Source organism: Passer montanus, unplaced genomic scaffold (genome assembly GCF_014805655.1).
Source record: "Passer montanus isolate IOZ18808 unplaced genomic scaffold, ASM1480565v1 scaffold60, whole genome shotgun sequence".
NCBI lineage: Eukaryota > Metazoa > Chordata > Aves > Passeriformes > Passeridae > Passer > Passer montanus.
Window position 1 is genome coordinate 3,250,150 of NW_024371038.1, and position 13,371 is coordinate 3,263,520.

The window sequence follows — 13,371 nt, forward strand, 5'->3', positions numbered from 1 at the left end:
CAGGCTCTCAAGGTGGTGCTTACAAAGTGGGCAGCTCGCCCAGGGCACCTTTCAGCCCAGCAGAAGACCTTGTCCTTCAACAGCAACCCTGGTCCAAGCAATCTGCCTCCCAGACCTGGAGAACAGGGCATGCTGTGCACGGGTGTTCTTTCCTGCCTGGGCCACACAGGGTTTGGGCAGGAGCTGCAGGTGTGGAGGCAGCAGCAGGGAGGTGCCCTGGTGGGGTGTCTCCCATCCACTTCCCTGCTCCCTGCTCAGCAGGAGCCCTCACTCCCTGCCCAACACCATCCGGTCCAGCACACAACATGAGCCGCAACCCTCCCTTTCTCTTCCCACTAATCTTTTCCAGTTTATAAAACTGACAAACAGAGGGTAATTGATGGTTTATAAAGATATGCAGCTTATTTATCAGGAGGAATGAAGCTGGATACAGCAGCACAGGATTTTTTCCTTATCAAAACAGATGAAGAACTGAAAGATAGATGCGACCAGATACCACAATAAATTCCAATTCCCATCAAACAAATTGTAACGAGTCATTAACATCCTCCCCTTGGATAGAGGGAGATCATCCTGTTGGTCAGTTAACAGAAACAGCATTTGTTGTCAAGCCTTAATTCCCTCAGTTCACAATTAAGTCTTCCTAGAAGTAAAAGGTGTTCCCCTCCCACTCTCTTCCTTTGACTTCTACATTTTTCTTCCCACAAATGAGTTTATCAAGTTTATAACGTGTAATTAAGGGTATCAGACCTCAGCACAGCAGGGATCTTTAAGAGCTTCACTGAACTCACTGGTCCAAACCCATTCTGACCGAAGAGGCAGAAGAGCCCTCCAAAGCCGAGTTCCTTGATTTGGGTGGATCAAAGCAACATTTTCCACTGTCTGGGAGAAGAAAGTGCAGCTAAAAGGCTTTGACAGACTAGTGCTAATTTTCCAGCAGCTTTTCAGATAGACCTTCACTGCCATGGCAAGAATGTAATTTCCCCCAAGCATTTTCAGCTGTGGTTGTTCTTGTAGGGTTCTCTTTGACTATGCTGTCATTAGAACTAGGATGACTGAATTTAATTCAGAACTTGATTATCAAGTAATACATAGAATATATGTATACAAACTATTGCAGGTAATAATTAATATGAATACAGAAAGTCTTGAGAGGCAAACAGAGGAAAATACATGAGAGAGAAACATAGAGGAAGAACAGCAATAAAATGACATGGGAATGGAATTCAATCCAAAAGGAAAAGCAATTTGTTTTCATAGCTTGGGGGAGTAAAGGAACAAGCCCACTGCAAGTGTTTACGGCCAGAGTCCCTCAGATAATTTCACAAACACTGGTCAGCCCACACACTGAGGTATTACTGAACACACCACCCCAGCTGAACGGGAAATCTCAACACTATGCTTTTGGTAAGCTGTTTGTACACTGAGGCAGGTGTGCTCCCAGCACCTCTGCATCCCTTGATGCTCCACCTGGGATATCTACATGAACAAACTACAGCTCTCTTTTAGGCTGGCTCCCCCCTCTGCAGAGCTCTTATATGGAGAGAGAGAAAGGAAGGGAGAAACCTAGGAACTTGTATGCCTTTGCCTTGCCCCACCATGTGAAGGCAGGCTGAAGCTAGGGAACAAATTCCATCCTGCTGGAAAAGTGCTTCCTAAGCGTAACATTGCAAAGTAAAGCTCTTGGAAGAGAGATTAAAAGCAAACCCACCCCCCCTTAGCAGCTCATGTCAAAGAAGCTTAAGCACAAGCCTAAAGTTAACCAGATGTTTAGGTTTCTGCTCGTGGGGCCTGTGCTGACTCTGCAGGATTGCTGTTTTACAGAACTGACTCACAGCAACCCTGGGCCCTTAATTCTGCTGTACCTCTGCTCTGCTGATATGTGCTCCTCGGTATGCACACTTTGCAAGCACAGACCCAGACGCCAGATTTCTCTAACATACACAAAGCCATAAAAGTACTTCTCAAACTCTAGCTATCTAGTCGATTCAAATAAAGCTCATAAATTTCTTGAAAATTATAGCTCTATTTATGTGATACACAAGTACAAAATAACATAATGTTATCATAATAATGTTATAATATTGTAACACTAATAATATCATAACATCTTGTAACATTATCATTCACCCACATATCCTAAAATGCCACAATAAAGCAATAGTGGCCAAAGACAAAATTGCAAGAGAAAGGAAAACAATACAGATTTTGTTACAAGACATTCTTTTCAACCAATCACACGCTTAAAAATGTCTTATCCACCATGTCTATAAAAAAGTGTGTTACTTGAGCTTAATCTCTAAGTTATTTCTCAAAACTCTCTGTCCTTTTCTAGCCTGAAATGTCAGGTTCTTCCAAATGGACATTATCTGCTTTAGAGATAGACTCCACTGTGGGGGAAGCTCTAGCTGCCAAGCACTTGGCAAGACAGATTTGCAGTTAGGTACTTCCCTCTGCCCTAGGGAACCTGGACTATAAAAAGAGAGCAGGAGACAGACCCGGATTTAACAAAAAGAACTGCACCCACTCCAAATGCTGCATGCCAAGTTTCAGAATAGTCTGGCTTGCAGTGAAGATTTAAAGATGGGTTTGCAGCAGCCATCTCGACAGCCTGCTGAAGGCACCCGTACTAAAACATGCTAGGATTTAGTACAGAAATACAGTCCCTAGTGAGGCCTGGGTAGCACAACTTTTTCCAGAATTAGGACATATACAAAGAGCATGCTCACGTAAAACTCAGTCCATTATTTACAGTTGGCAAGCAACACATACAGGAGACAAGGGTGGTTGTGAAACAGATTGCAAGAGATGCTGGTTAATAGTCCATGCCAGAGGTACAGAAGCAGTCTGTGATACATGAGTGTATTCCTGCAAAAGATTATTGACTACAAAGGCAAACTGGCACACAGATCCTTCCCTGGTGCTCCAGACACACAGCAACTAACTTGCTAATCAATTTACACTGAAAATACCTCTTTCTTAGAGTTGTCTTTTCAAAAGTATTGCTGCAGATGCACATATCATTTGGGAGGAAGACATAAGAGGGCCAGAAGATGCTCAAGTCGTCACAATTTAAAAAAAAGTATTTTCTAGTCCTTTCTAGTTTCTGAAGCATACAATGAAGAAGCAAGTTAAATGATCCATTTAAGAGGAATCTATGGAAGAAAGCCTAAGCATTTCTCTTAAAGTTTAAATGCATTTACTCCCTTCACATGTGAAATTTGCAGTGCTAAAGGGCACATTCTTCCTTTTTTTACCTGGTTAAGTTTGCTGAAACATACGAGTTCCCCAAAACTCCAGCTGCACAGAAAAGATCATCCATCATGGAGATGAATGCACACATGTAAGTGCAAGCAATCTGAACCACAGGAATATGAACTGATGCAATACAAAGCACTTAAGTATACTAGAAAACATTTTCATTTATAGTGTTTTAAAAAAGATAAACCAAAAAAGAATTGTAAAAGTATAAAAGAAATTTTATGTTGTTTATAAAATTCCTTCTATTAAATACTCTACAATGATTTTAAAACCAGATCTAAAAATGATCAATAGCCAATGTAAGTGCTGGCTGTACCTGCCCAGTCAGGCTGGTAAAAATGACCAAGGCCCTGCTTGGATTTTCAAACAAATTCCTTTGCCTCTCTACAAAGAGAGGACACAGTGAAGCACAAGGAAAGAAACAGGATACCTTTAGCACACAGGAATAAAATTCCTTCTAAAGTTGCTGGATTTGTAGTAGCAGAGAATCTGCATAATATCTTTTCCAAATCTGATTTTTCCATTAGCTTTCATAATAATAAACAATGGTAGAGGTAAGACAGTTCTTCTTCTCATCCCTAGAGAACTATACTTTTAAAGTGATTGCTCAGATGGGGCATTGCTTGAGGCACCAGAACTCTGCAGTATCAGGTTAGCAATCCTTTTAGAGGAACCAGAGAATTTACCCTCAAAAGATACTGGCAGTACCTCATAACCTTCTAAATTTTATATATGTGTATTTTAGGCTGGTTTTGTCATTATGAAACTGTAATATGAGAAAAGTTTACAAAGTGTCTTGCTTAGGGTGTTGATGCTGATAGAGTACATAATTTCAAAACAAAAACGAGTTTAGTTCATGTTTAAAGAATGTACTGACTATGACCATCTCTGAGTAAACTGAGGAACCACTGGGAACCACACCAATGAGAAGTTCATTCTTCTCTGAAATACACAGGAACTGTTTATTTCTTCATGTGCTCAGACATAATCTGGATTTATATTTACTTTTTATTGGAACACATTGAATGAGAGCGGTAGCATCCTGGTAAATTAATTATTACCAATTCCCCTCCATCTTTTCTCTGTTTTGATTCTAATTCTACAGGACAGGCACAGTATTTCCACTCCTCCCTCTAAATCCTAGTTACTATTTTGAAAGGACCAAAAATCACCTGAAAATATTTGCTGATATTTTAGAAACATTTTACAATATATTCCTTTCAAAACATAGGTTTGCTTTTAATTAGCATTTCCACCTCCAATAATTTCCAAACAGGTGAAGCTCAGCCACTGCTGAGCTGCTGGAGCTGCAGGTCCTGATCCAGGTCAGGGTGGACTGTCTATGATCCATGAGCACAACCTTGGCAGATGAATATGGACTTGCCAAGGCTCAGGTAGACAGTTTGGTCCAAACAGGTCAAGGGGAGGAGGGAATATTCACACAGCACCAGGTTCCAGCACAGCACAGCCTGCTCCTCAACACCATTCACCCTCCACCTAGCCTCTTCTGCTTGCTTACCAGGCTTTTTTTTAATTTTCTTTTTTCAGGTTATTCATGCTAGATAAAGTAGGCAGAAACTGTTATGTTGAATTTTGGCAGAGTAGATCAAAATTGTCCCAACCCTACCCATCAGCGATCAAGGATCCCCCAGCTTTAACACCTGCTATAGAGCAAAACCAGAAGTTTCCTCCTTGTATCATCTCTCTCCTTGGGGGAAACTGAGATAGTATTTTGCTTAAGAGTTCTGTTTGTTCAAGTCTAACAGATTTGCATTGTAACTCTGAAGGTCTCCAAATATCACCACATAAAATAATTTTCAACAAACATCAGCAAGGTTCAGACTTGCAGCAAGAACCCCAAAGCCTGGTAACACACTGTAAGAACACTGAAGAAACTGTTGCCCCTGCTCTGGTCCCCACTGCAACAGGAAATTTGTTAAACAAAAGCCTGAGCTCATCCCAAGAAGCAATCAATGCCCTCAGTACACAGGAAAAAGATATGATCTGAAAAGGGAGGTCAGGAAACATGCTGTCAATTGGCTTTGTCTGACTACATGACAGGCACCTTGAAAAGTTTTGTTACCCCTTGAGAAGCGTAAATGGGACAGGATGGTTTCCATCAGCTTCTGAAGCAGTTTGATGATGTGCAGGGGAGTTCAGCCCAACACTGCTGTGGAAGTTGGTGTGCCTCACCCTTTCAGCACCACACTGCTGCGGTTGGTGTGTCCCACCCTGGGGCACTGTCCATGCCTCCGGCACGAGCATCAGCTTCAATCCAGCAGCAAGGAAGTGCCACTGAAGGTCAGTAAAGAGCAGCAGAACCGGGCTGCTCCATGCAGGGCTGGGAGCCAGGGGCTGAGGTGGCCCAGTGCACACAGGCAAACCAGACACAAACCAGTCTTGCCATGTGTGACCAGCACAGGTGCAGCTGGGTGCCAGCACATCAGCAGTCCCTGAAGGGGACATAAATAGGTCCAGGATCTATGCAGAGGGTCCAGGCAGTAGCAAAAGGAAGTGGAACTGGAAGCAAGACCACAGTGCAGACCCAAGATACATCCAGAAGGTAGGGCCAGGGCTGGAGACAAACGCACTGACAAAACTTGAGCTGAAGCACAGCCCCAGTGCTGATGCTGCACTCAGGGTCCCAACACAGCAATTCAAACCTTAACTGCCCATCTCCTTGCAGGAGGCTGTTACTGGTGTATTCCTATTGCCTTTATCATTGTGTTTCTAAAAAGAAAGACAGCTGCCTTAATACTTCTGTCTCTCTCTTAAGAGAACAGTTTTTAAACCAGCTGTCAGGGTAATTTAAGCTCATGCTGTCAAATAAATTGACCATGCAATTTTTGAGGTTTAGTTCATTTATACCTTTTAAAACCAGCTTCAGGGACTTTAGAGTTGCTGCTCAAGTGAGTATTTCATTGCTTTAACTTAGTATTGAAAACATATTACTGTCATCTCTCAATCTGCATTTGGGCCTTTCATACAAGCTGCTTCCTGCCACATCACACTCACTCATTTCTGGTTTTCTATACAAAAAGCCACAGCCCCGGCGTGTGCCTGTTACGTAACCCCTGCTGACAGGCTTAGGGATCTGGGATGCCGAGCAGCCGCAGAGGAGGGAGACTTGGCAAGCTCGGAATTTACTTCCTGTGGAACTGGAATGCAGAGCAGCTTGCTGGGCTTTGGACTTTGTACAGTAATTATTCCACTAAAGAGTTAGTTTGCAAAAGGAAAGTAAGGCAGGCGTTGAAGCAAGCCTCCTGCCAAGCCGGCAGAGTGGAGCTCAGCTGAGATCAAGTGTTTTAAAGTAGGTCAGGACAGCACACTGCACCTATAAGTGGTCACTGTTGTCAGATCACCTGTGTGTTACAGGGCTGCAGCAGAACATCAAAGAGCAGGATTCCAACTGAATAGGACTCAGAAAAGTCAGCCTGCCCTGGTCCTTCTCTTCTAACTCCTATCCCAGCTTTTCTATGCTCCAAATATTTCCAAACTGCTTGATTTCTAATCAGGTATCTGCTACGAGCAATGAAAGGGGAGCTGGGTTTGCTTTTGAGATCTACAAAGGGCTGCCTTGTTCCCAAGCTCTGGCACCAAGGACCCCAAATGTTTCCAAACATCTGGAGATGTTGCTTCAGGATAGGCTGCCCAGCCCTAGAGTCCCGGGTTAGGACAGGCCCACTGACCCTGGCAAGATACCTGCCCTCCCTGGACACTCCAGAGCACTGTGGAAATGGAGTTCATTAAGCAGCAAGAGACTCCATAGAGGATCCCACATGCTAAATTCAGAAAATATTTGCAAATCCCCTGCCCTTGAAAGAGCTGGGCTGAATTGCTGCACCAAATCATGAACAGCCACATCTGTCAGCGGAAATACAGAAACACATGTCCACTCCTCCCCTCCAAGACATGTGGTTCACTTTTTGCCGGAAAGCTTGAGTATAACAGTGATAAGAAGTTTCACACCGCCTGCTTAAGGCAGTGTTATCTCCACCCTTGGGAACTCTGTAAGGGGCAGATGGATAGTTGGATGGTTTTGAATAAATTGTACAAACAAAGTTGTGAATTCTTTTAAGTTTAGCTAGTACAGAAGGCAGAATAAAAGTGTCCAACCCATACAAAGTTCCCTGCAAAGGAGGTTCCTACAGTGTTGGTTGGAGAATCCACACACCAGCTATTCTCGGAAGACCAGACCTTCCAAATTCTGCTTCTCCTTAAATTTCTCCCTATTTCATACCCAAGCAAGAGCTCCAGTTACCAGCAGTGTCACTTGTCACAAAATGTTATATAGGAGACGTGCATTAGCAACCCTCCTCATTCCTGCCTCTCCAAGCAGAGATGACTTTCTTCAAGCTAGAACACAGAGCAGCTCTTCGTAATTGAAGAAGGATCAAATCATGATCTTTTATTCCCAGTCAGGGTTTCGCCAGTCTGTGGCACCCAGCAAGCCATCTCTTTTCAGCACTGATGAGTCCATGAGGAACAATTAACATTCTTACATCCCTTGTTTCTCACAGGAGTGACCCATTTGTGTAAGAAAACACAACACACCGGCCCCTGTAGCTCACATCTGCTTCTCTGCTGCTTCCCCGTGACCTGGCTCAGGATTCCGACTGAGCTCCTCCCACACTGAAGTGCTAGGAAGGGAAATACAAGCTCCTCCACCCACTGCTCCCCACGTGCTTCATTAATTTAAAAAACCCTAAGAATTACCTAGATTTCTCGGTTTTGCTGAAGTTAGAAATTAAATCCTCTCTTATTTTTCTTTTTTTTTTTGACAGATATAGGGAGGTTTTGTATTTTAAAAAGAGTTATGTTTGTAAGTGACACTAGTAACTTCAATTATAATCTCTAGAACACAAGGGTTTCTTAATTTTTTTGCTTTCTGAATTAGGAATATATAAATATGTCACCAGTTAAGGACAAGATCCAGAAACAGTTAAATAGTCCTTGTTCCCCTAAAGATAATGAAATTGCTCACATGAGACAATTTTGAAGCATAGCAGATTTTTAAAAACATCTCTTTTGGCTTAAAATATTTAGAATAACATTCCTAATTTTTTAACAACACAGCTGTTATATGTCTGGCTTTTAACCCAAATCTGTTTGCATCAAACTAAGATTCCCAATGAATAGCTGCAAAACCTCAGGGCTGGATTTCTTTAGCAATGAAAATTTATCCTGTAATCAATATATGTTCATAATAGATTACTTCAGTTAAATTTCCTTAATTTCCTTTGAGGATGCATTCTGTTGAATAGGTATTTGATAAGATTAGAGCTAGCTCAAGTCCCTAGTCCAAAACGTGGAAGTGAAAATGTTGGCCAGTGTCTCAGTAGGAAGTTTTCATTTCCAGAGGGGAAAAAATCCTGATTTATAAAAAGATCCTCATAGGGAAGAGTTTCATTTGCCTGAGTATAATTGATTTTAATAATCATCAGCATTCAAAAAAAATTAAATTCCAAAATATTTATATCTACTGTCTCATAGAGAAAAATCAAAGAGACTTTCAGTTCTCTACATCTTTTTTGCACATCTGAAGCTGGAATCAATTAGATTTAAGTTTAACAAGTCTTTTTATTTCTTTGAGGTACCAATCAATAGGAGGAAAAACCCCTAAACTCCCTCAGTATCCTGCTTCCATCTGAGTGCAGGCTAAATTACATTTATGCTAAACCCTCCTGACTGGGTGGAGGCAGTGGGAAATACTTGGCCATACTGATTGTTCCTGACAACAGCTGCCCTGAACGAAAGTGATGTTATGCTACAGAGAGAATTGTGGGTGTTTCCGTGTAAGGAAAACCCACAAAAATCTAGTATTTGTTCAGTACTTGTGTTTATAAATCTAAGCAAAATAATAACAAAATCAATATGTGAAATGAGATGCCAGCATGTATCAGGGATCCCATTTTGCCCACCTCTACATGTCAGCAGCTACCATGGGAGGAGCTGTGTCTGTTTCCACATTCCTCTCATGGTGATGAAGCTACTTTAACCCATCTGGGGCACATAGGTAACACATGCCCATCCACCTCAGAGCCTTCATCTCTCCAAAAGTGTTGTGCACAATCAGAAGATTTCACAGATGTAAAGAGCCAGGACCACTGTCCAAACTCTGCATCTCTCATCACCAAGCTCAGGTCACTGCGTTAGGGTACAGCCTCCCTGCGCAGTCTACCTCCTCTTAGATGACAAAGATGACTCATAAACAAAGATTTCCTGAATATAAACCTTCCTTTGAACAAGACATTCAGGGCAGAGACATGTCAGAGCACACAGGACCCAGCCATCACAGAACAGTATTGCCTGAGAGTACATTTTCTATCAAAGTACAAAGCAACAGAGTCAGCCACCAGATCCTGGCTTTGTGGGGGAACACCAGCTCCAGCATTGACTCACTTGTGCCTTCTGCTGTTGCTGCTATTCATGTATTTCTGTAGCTGTGCACACTTCCATAATTCCAAAGTTCCCCTTTGCAATTCCTGTCAATACATATAAGGCAAAGTCTCCTGGCAAGCTGGTGTGACTAATTTCCCAATTTCTTTGCTCTGAGACTCCTCCAGAATAGATTTGACCGAGCTGTCTGTAGACCCCAATAACAGTTCTGTTTCAAGTCAAAGCTTAAATAAGGTAGGAATTGAAGGGTAATCCTTATGTCCTACAGAGAAGTGCCATAGACACATATGGCCAGAATACAGCACAGAGTTTTTAGTGAGTTTCCTCAAATCTATCAGAGGATCACTTGAAAAAATGAAATGCATTGTATTATCAACTGCAAGTTTCACTATGTTTACTTTCTAGATTGTGACAGTAATCTACAGATTTCAAACTCTTAAGATGCAATGCCTGAAAGATTCAGCAAAAATACCTTTCCTCCAGAAACAGTCTTGTTTTAAGAAGATCCCTCTTGCAGAAGAACATCATCTGCCCTCCCACCTCTGCACTCTGTCCCACTGGCACAACTGCTTTTTAACCTTACTGCTGCAGAGTGAACCACTGAAACAATGGAGCACCCCACTGTGTCCCCCGAGAGAGAGAGATCATCACAGCACTGCACGAGCACAACCCAGGGGACAATGAACTACAGGGGGATGAAGGGGCCAGGCTGTGGGAGAGACAGGATTTTTTTTTTCTGATAGGCCTTGCCAGAAGAGCAAATGTATCAAACTATACTTTAAAGCTCATTTAATCCAAATTCACTGATAACACACAGCAACTGAAAAGGACACATGAAAATCCCTCCTATGCATGTATAAAGAACATTTACTACCACAGTTCTATGGTTTCCTTGTTTGCAATTTTTAAAAATACAAATTATCTGTTCTGCTCTGCTCAATGCTTTTAAAATAATATTTTTCTGGAAATTTTTGTTTTAGTGGTTGTACAACTGCAGCTGTGCTGGTGCTGAAGTCTGAAGTTCAGATCAGAAATAACTGATTAAGAGTTTGATTTTTTTTGACAAAATAACAACACTGATAAGGTGCTTTAAAACCAGCTCACTTTGCCATCCATCCTCACCTTTGAAAAGATATCAAAACAATTTTGCCTGTATTATTAAACAAGGAATCCCACATAAAATTAAAAATGCAAGAAGTATCTCCTCCATTGTAGGGCACTAGACTGGAGTTACTCAACTTTTCCTGTTTGTTTCAGGCTTTCCCATCTCTGTACTTTCCCAATATCAATGTTATCTATCTATTAAAAAACACAATAAAAAATGGGAGTTCTGTCTCAATTCCAAACACATAACACTAGTTTTAGAATGCTGCTTTTGTGTGTTTCTGGAATCTTTTCTCAAAACATATTGTGTCCCCACCAAATATTTCATTTGTGTCCAGAGGAACACTGGGTACAGAACACTGAGAAAAGACAGAAATTGATGCTGTGCAAACAATTTGTTTATAGTGAATATTCTAGAATTTGCCTCATCAAATACTATTCACTGGAGCAAAGCTAGGTTTAAGTAATTTGGCTGCTGCTATTCTTCCCACTATTCCATTCAAGTCAGCAGATGAACATTGTCTCTTGAGGATTTCTTGGCTTTGCAGAAATTCTGACACTACTGTCTGGTGCTTTGAGTGTTACAATCAAATGAGTCCCAGCTGTTTATTTCCCCATCCAGCAAGTTCTTTCACTCAACACACCCTTCAGTTAAACAACTGATACATTTCTCCTTGCATATTACCTAGCAGGCCTTGGCTTTTGGTCTGATCTCCTGCAGCAAGGAGGTTTTAGTGATTGCACATGTTTGTACATCTATCTCCTGTTCATCCACTAATCCACATTTGACTTTTTCTACCAAAACTGCTAAAGAGTAGAAACCTCTAAGATTTGTTAGTAGATGGCCCATAAGACAGACCCAAATTTCTTCCCCACAAGGGGACTATCTCTAGCATAAAAGTGCACATAAAATAGCAATAGGCATATTAGGAAACCTGGGAGCAGAAAAACCTGACGCATGGCATCAACACCCAGATGGATTTCCACACCCTCGACTCTTTGAGAATACTTACACGTACAAGGCATGTCCAGGCTTTAAAATCTCCTGAAGTTGAGCCACCTTGTCCATTGTACTGCCAAACTCCCAACCACTTAAAACACATTAACAGAACTGCAAAATCTTGCTGTTCACTTTCTTTTCAGTTGTCTATTTTCAGGTTTCCTGTTTTTTCCCTAATTTTTCAAGTATTACGAGTTTGGTGCTATTGCTTTTCTCTCTTTTGCTGAAAAAGACATCTCACTTTGCCATTATATTTCACAAGAATTTAGCACTAAAATTGCTTTCAATATAAACAGTGTCACCAGTTAAAGATTGCCATTTAACTATGACTGATTATTTTGCAGATGTTTGCACAGGAAAGGTCCAGCACAATCTGCTTGCATCAGCAGTATTTTCTTTTTTAAGCAAAAAAACTGCTAACACTTTGAATTTTCTCTCACTTAATAGTTTAAAATGTAGAATGCATTTCATTCACAGAATTATCTATTCCCATTTTTTACACTGTTTATTTAAACTGTGCTGCTTTCTGCTGTATTACTCCATAAATGGCATGGTTTATAACAGAAAATACTGAAACTGCCTTTATCTTTTATTTTCCGATCCCTTGCATTACTTTGTTCTATTTCTAGTTAACACAAGCCTATTGTAGCCAGCAACACTGACTGTTGCTATGGTTTGCACTCCTTATGTTTTGTTTCCACTTTCTACTGGTCCTTTTTCAGTTCTTTGGCATGTTTTTAGTTGCTTCATCTATGATTAATCTCTTTATTGACTCACTTGCTTAGGTATCATTTGGACTCAAATAATCTGATCACATTCTGGAATACTTCCAGACTTTTGAAACAATATTATAGGGTATTATGCTTAGAGTTAGATGGCAGTCTAGCTCTTAGCTAGCTATATTTTCTACTTGGGTGACTGCAGGGAATGAAGTATACTCCACATTTTTATGGTTGTATGGACGGAATTGATCTTCGACTGAAAAAAAATTATATCTTATTACTCCTTACAATGTGCAGACAGACAGGAGGTCAGGATGGAGCCTCTGTAAAACAAAGTGAGCAGCCCCCTTTTCATGGTTCTGGCTTCTGGTAGCTGGGACTCTGGTTGGTTTTCTGACCTTGCCTGGAGAACACCAGGCTCAATCCTTTCTTGGAATCAGTCATTTCCAAATCGTTCCAGCTATTACTGTGGAGTTGAAATCACTTCAGAGCAGGCCATTTTCACACCCAGAAATAAATGAATGCTTCTATACTTGTGACTGTGCCTCAGTACAATATGCACCTAACTCTGATAGATGCCTTGAGCAAGGCTGGACAAAAAGAGGAAAACTAGAAAGCAGAAGTTGATGGCATCGGTAAAACTAATCCACCAAAGCCAAAGATATGAGATGATAAATGAATGCTTCTATACTTGTGACTGTGCCTCAGTACAATATGCACCTAACTCTGATAGATGCCTTGAGCAAGGCTGGACAAAAAGAGGAAAACTAGAAAGCAGAAGTTGATGGTGTTGGTAGAACTTATTGTCACTTCCACCAAAGCCAAAGATATGAGATATGACCCATATAAACACTCACCATCACAACTACAGGTTACACAATCACA